Below are 8,690 nucleotides of genomic sequence, written 5' to 3'. Positions count from 1 at the left end.
TTTCTTACTATGATGTTCAATTTGACCTTGACCTTTGAATGACCTTGACTTTGAAGGTTAAGAGTAAATTTTATTAAAATTGCCATAACATCTTTATTTACGATCAGATTTTATTAATACTTTGACAAAAAAACACTTACCTGAATACCACAATGGATTCCACCCAAACAATACCCCACGCCCCAACCCAGAATCCCTGCGCCCCCCCCCTCCCCTCCCCCCCTCCCCCCCAATTTTTTTTATTTTTCCTTTTGTTATTTTTAAAAGATCATCTAATAAATGACCACTCCCCACATAAAACCCCGCTCTCAACCCCCCCCCCACCCAACCCAAAAATAATATTTTTTTCTTTGAAACATGGTTTAAAAACAAACAAATATTTATTTACTTTATTTGTTAAGGACCGTCCAAACTTCCCACCCAAGCTATTGCTATCAAACTTAAAATAAAATCTTATTAGTTTGTTTCATGTCTTTATAAATGTTCAACAGATTGTGGAGAATATACCTGAATTATTACCTTGACCTTATTGAATAATTTTAACACAAGAAAAACATAATATGAGCCGTTTCGCTACTGAATATTCATACGAGCCATATTGTTTTTCTTTAATTAATGTTATGTTTTTCTTGTGTAAAAACTAACCTAGAATTATGACATTGAAATTTAATTGGAATAACATGTATATCGCCTTTTACTATACTTGGTGATTTTTCTAACGCAACACTTTTAAAACTTACATATCTCAGTAATGAGTAAATATTTTTATTTAAAATTGCACATGTGATCATTTGACTACGATATGTGCAAGCTAACGATAAAATCATTCATCCGTGACGATCGAAGGCTTTAGTAAGTGGGAAAGGTAGCCTGTAAAATGCGCGATTGCGCTCCTGAATATTCATACGAGCTATATTGTTTTGTAAATTAAATATATATTTTTCTTGTGTAAGAACCCACCTAAAATAATAAAATTGAAATAAAATTAAATCGCGTTTCAACATTTGATAAAAATATGGAACCACACCTATCCCATGTTCTTAAGCATCCAATCGTCACGGATGAATGATTTTATCGTAAGCTTGCATAGAATGTAGTCAACTGATCGAAAGTAAAATTTTAAATCAATATCTGTACTCATTACTGAAATATTCAAGTTTAAAAAGTGATGCGTTAAGTCCCAAAGTGTATATATTCAACTAAAATGAATGTGAACACTGCAATATTTAATTAAAGTGTAAGTAACATAAAGAGTATTTTTTCTTAGTCGCGTATGTATCGTTGCTGTTTCCGCGTTTACTCACTCCGAATGAAGAGGCCGACGTCCGTGCAATGTCTCTAAATGAAGCAGTGAAACAGGATATGTAAGCCCAACTTTTTTAAACAAAGCATAGGAAATACGAACTATTCGATTATTCTTTTATATTGATTCAACGTAGTCGTTTTCTAATTTCACTAAGACGCTAAATTGTAATAATTATTTGAATTAAAAAGACTTGTACATGATTCATACGGAAAATATTTCCATAATTATCACATACTTTCCAAAATTAAATAGGCCGTAAAAATAAGAAAACTACGTACTAATTAACGCACGATGCATTTTACTTGCTCGCAATTTGAATATGACAATGGGAAAATAATATTGCCACGTTGATTGCCAATCGTGATACATCGGCTATCTCGGATTCCTCCGTAAGATAGGCCTCGTGGCTAACGGTCGCCATATTGCCTTGTATTACTACTTTACTACCCAAAAGGTTGTCAGTCTATTGTTATGAGGCTGTATACATGCGCGCTGAACTAGCGCCAAACTTTTTACCGAAACTTTGATATTAAGAGCACTATTAACGTTCATTTGTGTTGCATTTTGACCTATTATCCAAGTGATTTACTTTTCCATTATTAATTTATCACCCTATCATCCAATTTTTAAGATGAAATTACGGTGTTTACAAAACCAACCAAACCGAAAGTGAAACTGAATGCATTACGTTTCGCGATGTAAACATTAAATATTTGTTCAGTTTGAGGAAGCGAATCGATAATAGACGTTGGAATATGAATGCAATACAGACTATCATTGCCGATTGTAGTACTGGCTAAAAAATACCTTTTATGACAGGTCATGTATAGAACGTTAATCAAATGAAATAGTGACCATAAATCACTACAAATGTCTGGGTTGTTCATTAACCCATTTATGCCCAGTGGACTCACCCATCCTTCTAAATTGGATCAATTTATTTCCAAAAGTAGGGGTGTCTGGTATATTTATTTCTATATTTAGAATATTTCTTATTATTTCCAAAAGTAGGGGTGTCTGGTATATTTATTTCTATATTTAGAATATTTCTTACAGAAATTTCTTTAAGCAAACAGCGCAGACCCAGATGAGACGCCGCATTATGCGGCGTCTCATCTGGGTCTACGCTGTTTGCAATGTCCTTTTTTTTCAGGACGCTAGGCATGAATGGGTTAATATAATTAATGCACGTTTCTGATCTAATTGCCTGTATCTAGTTGTAATTACCATGATATTGATAAAATTAAAACGTTTTTTTTTTCATAAATTAACATTACATGTTTTATTTTTATCATTTAGGGAATATATAATTGTACCATTATCATCATTAAATATTCTGAAAATGATCTAAATTATCATGATTACTTTAAAGTAGAATTTTTAAATTTTACTCATTATTTTTAATGAATTTCCACATTTGCTTGATTCAAAATAAAATGTATTAATAAGGGTTTCAGTTGTTAGTTTTAACCCTATTTAGTTCGATTAAATTTAAAGTACTAACTACGTACATGTATGTGAAATGCTCTTGAGTTCGTTTCCTGGGCCTAGAACCAGTACTTGGGTGTCTCTTGGAGATTTCTTAAGAATGCTCCCACACTGGGGATCAAACCAGTGACCTCCAGATCATTAGGTGGACACCACATCCATTACACATCAGCGACCTTTAATTAGTAAATTACTTTAGTATTGCAGCATTATATAATGTAATGTTGCTACATATTTTTGGAAAATGATTAATGTGCAGTACTAAATAAATCTAAATGCATACAATTTTAATTGTGTATATTGTGTGATTATTAGTTACAAATTCCCTTTTTACAGGTATACTGGATTATGAAAGACTGATAAACATAAAATTGACAACTCATCTCCCCAACGATACTTTGTGTGGCTCATTCTCAGAGACAAACCCATAGTCAGTGAGAAAACTACAGTGTAAAAAGACCACTTGATTGTGACAATTATGGCTGACCAAGCAAATGTTATCATTTAAAATAAAGAGAACTTCCAGTTCAATATACATTTTATACCAATTATGACATTGGCCAACACAGAAAATAATTATAAGGTTGATTTTCCCAAAATTGACTGTTACAATTGGATACTGTTTTAAGCTTCACTGTACTTTGTCTGAAAATAAAAGTCCTTTATGATGTAATAGAAACATACATATTTAATTTTTAGTTTTACAAGGATATATATATACATACATATATTAAAATATCTTTTATCGAAGGTCAATCAATTTAAGTTTAACTTATATATACATGCACATTTTATACATGTGTATGCTTTGATTTTTTCTATTGAAGCCAAATTAATATCCCATTAGATAGATAGATAATATCACAGCAGTATTTCTATTTTGTCTGCAAGTACTGCAGAAATCATGGATTATTATTTTACTGAGTCAGCCTTAATCTTTATATTATAATTGTTAAAACAGATTAAGATGTGCATTATACAATTGAGGATGCATCAAGATTAAAAAATGGTACATGTATTAATTAATAAAGAATCAATAACAGTCAGAAACTGTGCTTTTTTTCAGTATTGTGTGAAAGGATTTGAAGTAATGATGTGTTTTTGAAATATGATTTATGTGAATTTTAATAAATATATAAAATTTAGTGATTTTCTCAGACAAAAACTGTTAATTACATACTAAAGTATTCAAAATGTATTATTGTAATATTTATTCAAATTTTTTAGTACAAAAAGCACTTTTCCCTGGCATTTGTATTTATAGTAATTGCATATTTTATAATTCTGACAGCATTTATAAACTGCATGCATGAACACGGTTTCATTTTTTGAGTATTTAAACAAGAGGGCCATGATGGCCCTGTATCACTCCACTGCTGAAAAAAAGGCTGAAACAAATTTCTCTGCATGTGCAAATACTTAAATATAGGCCCTATTTAAGCACATGTACACTTTTGTGATCTTCTGGGCTGGGTCAAATTTAACCCCAGGGGCATAATTTGAGAAAACTTTGTAGAGGACTACTATATCTCACTACATACAAAATGTGGTAGCCCTAGGTCCTAGAGTTAAGGACAAGAATATTTTTAAAGTTTTCACAAAATAAGAAAGATATAAGCGTATATAATGTTCAATTTTGTGACATGCGGGTCAGGATCAAATTTGACCCAAAGGGCATAATTTGAACAAACTTGGTAGAGGACTATAAGATGTTACTGCATACCAAATTTGGAAGCCATAGTCCAAATGGTTTTCGACAAGAAGATTTGTAAAGATTTCACAAAATAGGCACTTTAAAAGCGTTTATTCAATTTTGTGACCCCCCTGGGCAGGGTCAAAGTTGACCCCAGAGGCATTATTTGAACAAATTTGGTAGAGGTTTATTAGATATCACTACATACCAAATTTGGTAGCCCTAGGCCCAATGGTTATGGACAACAAGATTTTTAAAGTTTTCACAAAATAGGCCCCATATAAGCGTATGTTCAGTTTTGTGACCCCGGGCAGGGTCAAATTTGACCCAAGGGGCATAATTTGAACAAACTTGGTAGAGAACTATAACATGTCACTACATACCAATTTTGGTAGCCCTATGCCTTATGGTTAAGGACAAGAAGAGTTTTAAAATTTTCACAAAATAGGCACTATATAAGCATATAATTGATTTTGTGGCCCCCAGGGCAGGGTCAAATTTGACCCCTGGGGCATAATTTGAACAAACTAAGTAGAGGACTATACAATGTCACTACATACCAAATTGTGTAGCCCTAGGCCTAATGGTTATGGACAAGATTTTTTTTTAAGTTATCACAAAATAGGCATTATATAAGCATATGTTCCATTTTGTGACCCCCGGGGCAGGGTCAAATTTGACCCTAGGGATTAAATTTGAACAAATTTGGTAGAGGACTATTAGATGTCACTATATACCAAATTTGATAGCCCTAGGCCGGATTGTTACTGACAAGAATTTTTTTGAAGTTTTCACAAAATAGGCCTTATATAAGCATATGTTCAATTTTGTGACCCTCGGGGCAGGGTCAAACTTGACCCCAGGGGCATAATTTGAACAAATTTGGTAGAGGACTATAAGATGCCACTACATACCAAATTTGGTAGCCCTAGGCCCAATGGTTATGGGCGAGAAGATTTGTAAAGTTTTCACAAAATATACCGTATATAAGCATATGTTCAATTTTGTGACCCCGGGGCAGGGTCAAATTTGACCCCAGGGGTATAATTTGAACAAATTTGGTAGAGGACTATTAGATGTCTCTACATACCAAATTTGATAGCCCTAGGCCCAATGGTTATGGACGGGAGATTTTGAAAGTTTTCACAAAATAGGCCTTATTTAAGCAAATTTTCAATTTTGTGACCCCCAAGGCAGAGTCAAATTTGACCCCAGGGGCATAATTTGAACAAATTTGAAAGAGGTACACCCCAGGAACATTCCTAAGAAATTTCATCAGAATTGGACCAGTAGTTTAGGAGAAGATGTTTAAAGGAAAAGTTTATGCATGGATGCACGATGGACACAGGACCTTTGGCCATTGGAGCTAAAAATCAAATTAAACATTTAGTTTTGATTTAAAATCAGTTTTTATATGCAAGTGTCTATTTCACTTATAAATTAAAACAGCATATTATTCATTATTGAAAAGATTATTCCAAGCTTGATGTCATATTTCAACTTTGCATAGTGTAGTTAATTGAACATTGTATTGAACTGTATGGGCAGCTATATTTTTTAATTTATGTATGTTGTATTATACAAAATGCATTATTTCTACCACAAGTAGACCATATAAGGCCTACTGCTACTAAATAGGCACTGGTATGAATTTGACACTGTTTTTGATGCTCATACAAAACTTTAATTATTACTACACTTTAGTATATTAAATATTTTCAAGTTTTTGTTCAACATTTTTTGCAAAAGAAAAGAGTGTCTTAATGCATTTGAAAATATACTTAAAACAAACTAAAAATGCTTTTTTACATACCTTTTTCCTGGTAAAGTGTATTTGGGATGATAAAAAATACACTTGAAGAGTATTAATGCTGGAAAAATGCAGACAAAAATACATTTGTTTCTGTTAGAAGTGTGTCTTGTCTGCATTTTTAAGTGTATTAAATGCACATCAAATGCAGATAAATACAATGCCAATACTGTTACATGTATTGTAATGGACATAAAATGCACTTGTTCTTGTAATTAAATGCTTTAGTGTATTGAAATAACCTTTTATAACGTCTTAACAATGAATAATACCTTTTTATATAAATTTTCTTTTGAAATGTGACACTTAAATAATTTTTGCACCACTAGTAAGAGATATAATTTGTGCTCATAATGCTTTATCATTACACTACATAATATCATTTGTTGTATGAAAATTACCCGTAAAATTCATGTGAAAGCTCAAGAAATCAATAGCAGCGTGCTATACCCTGCTCCTTTTTACATGACTTGATGGTATTTAATCCCCAATTCTACATGGCTAAGGGAAAATTAATGTGCAGATTTGACAAATAAGTCTTAACTGGGATCCAATAGGCAGACTTTCATATTACCTGTATTTAATATAAATCATGATCTGAATTGCTCTTTGGCAAATTTTTGTTGGTCACAGTATTCAACTGAATTTTGTTCACTTTGTAGTGATTATATTTTCTATATTTATCAGACAACATCTTTCTTCAAAAGTTTAACATGATTGCTTGGTTAATTTAGAAACAAGATCAATGCATCATAACATAAAATGAAAAAATGTGTAATAGTAAAAATGGCAGCAAAAAAGCACTAGATTATCTGCCTTAAATCTGAGACGATATGTTGATGTATTGGAATTTCTCATAAATAATGTGCTCCATAGTTGTATAATTGTATAGTCGCATGCATGAGTGGTGTCAATGTCACAATACCAATTAAAGCCTATAATTTACTAAAACAATTTGAAGTTTGATGTGAGTTTTTTTCAAGATCTGTTATATATAATTATATATACATGTATATATATATTGTTGAAAAGTTAACATGCAATAAGTTTACTGTAATTAAGTGACAAATAGTTTTACTGATTTGGTTGGAGGCATATATGCAGATATATCATGGTTTGTGCAGAGGACAGTAGCAAAAACAAGAGCTTTCTCCGTAGGATGACATACGCCCCCGATAAACGCTTTAATAGAAGTTATGAGCATTTTTCAAAACCTAAAAGCCGACCCTAAGTTCAAGGTCAAAGGGGTCAAAATTTGTGTGTGTATGGGAAGGCCTTGTCCATATACACATGCATACCAAATATGAATGTTACATCTGAAGCGACATAGAAGTTATGAGCATTTTTTCGAAACCTAAATGCAAAGTGTGATGGATAGACAGACGGACAGTGCGATCACTATATGCCCTCCTTTGGGGGCATAAAAATGTGTTTCACATTGTTTTGGTAAATGAGTAATGTAGTTAAAAGAACAGACTTATCAATTATAAAGTTATTGATTATAAAGTGTTGCTGGCATATTTGATGCATTCATCTAGCTATAAGAAGGTCCCTGTTTTATCCCCACTGGCACCGAGTGAGGGTTCTCAAAATATTTAAACAATATGAATAACTACATATAGGGTCGAGAGCCTTGTTGATATGGGGGCTAAACACCTGAAATCAAAGCGACCCAGGTTAAAGGCCGAGGCCAAATAAATAAACCAGAGGCCGCATGATCCTGCTATACTCTGAACAAGTATTGTTTCTTCTCAGAAAACTGGCTTAAGTGTCTTACTAAGCTTTAGACTTTGAGTTTCAGTGCAATCAATCTAAAATAAATTGGTCAAATTAAATAATAATTTGTAAAAAATAAACATTCTGCACAAATTCAATTATTTACTTTACCAGTGTGCATGAATCATTTCAGTCTTGATGGTTAGTGAACTATGTCAAAAGCACCATAGCTATGAAACACTTGTTTTTTTGAATTGTGCAATGTTCCACAGAAATGATGCTGATGATTATTCTACACGATGATGAATTCAATTATTAGATATATTTCTAAATTCCATTTCCACCAACAATTCGGTTATTCCACTACCAGTTCACATGCTTCACACACAGTTGAAAATAACACTATTTCACTCAACAACCGTGACACATGTACTCAATTTTTCAACTTTTCGCAATTAAAATTGTCTTCTACTGTTATTGTTGTTGTTGTACTTTTGAAAGTAGTTCGAAAGATGGCGACCATTAACCCAGAGATTGATTTATGAAATAAATCGTCTGCTGATCCAGAGTGGTTGATTGCATACAAACACGCAAAGATGCAGAACAAAGATTAATTAGCCTATAAACACTTTCCTAAAAGTTGTATGTACATGAACACTTCATTGCTTTGTTATTAG

The sequence above is a fragment of the Dreissena polymorpha genome, chromosome 1, assembly GCF_020536995.1.
Source record: "Dreissena polymorpha isolate Duluth1 chromosome 1, UMN_Dpol_1.0, whole genome shotgun sequence".
In the NCBI taxonomy this organism is placed as follows: domain Eukaryota; kingdom Metazoa; phylum Mollusca; class Bivalvia; order Myida; family Dreissenidae; genus Dreissena; species Dreissena polymorpha.
The sequence above is the reverse complement of the archived record's forward strand: the minus strand, read 5'-3'. Positions refer to the sequence as shown.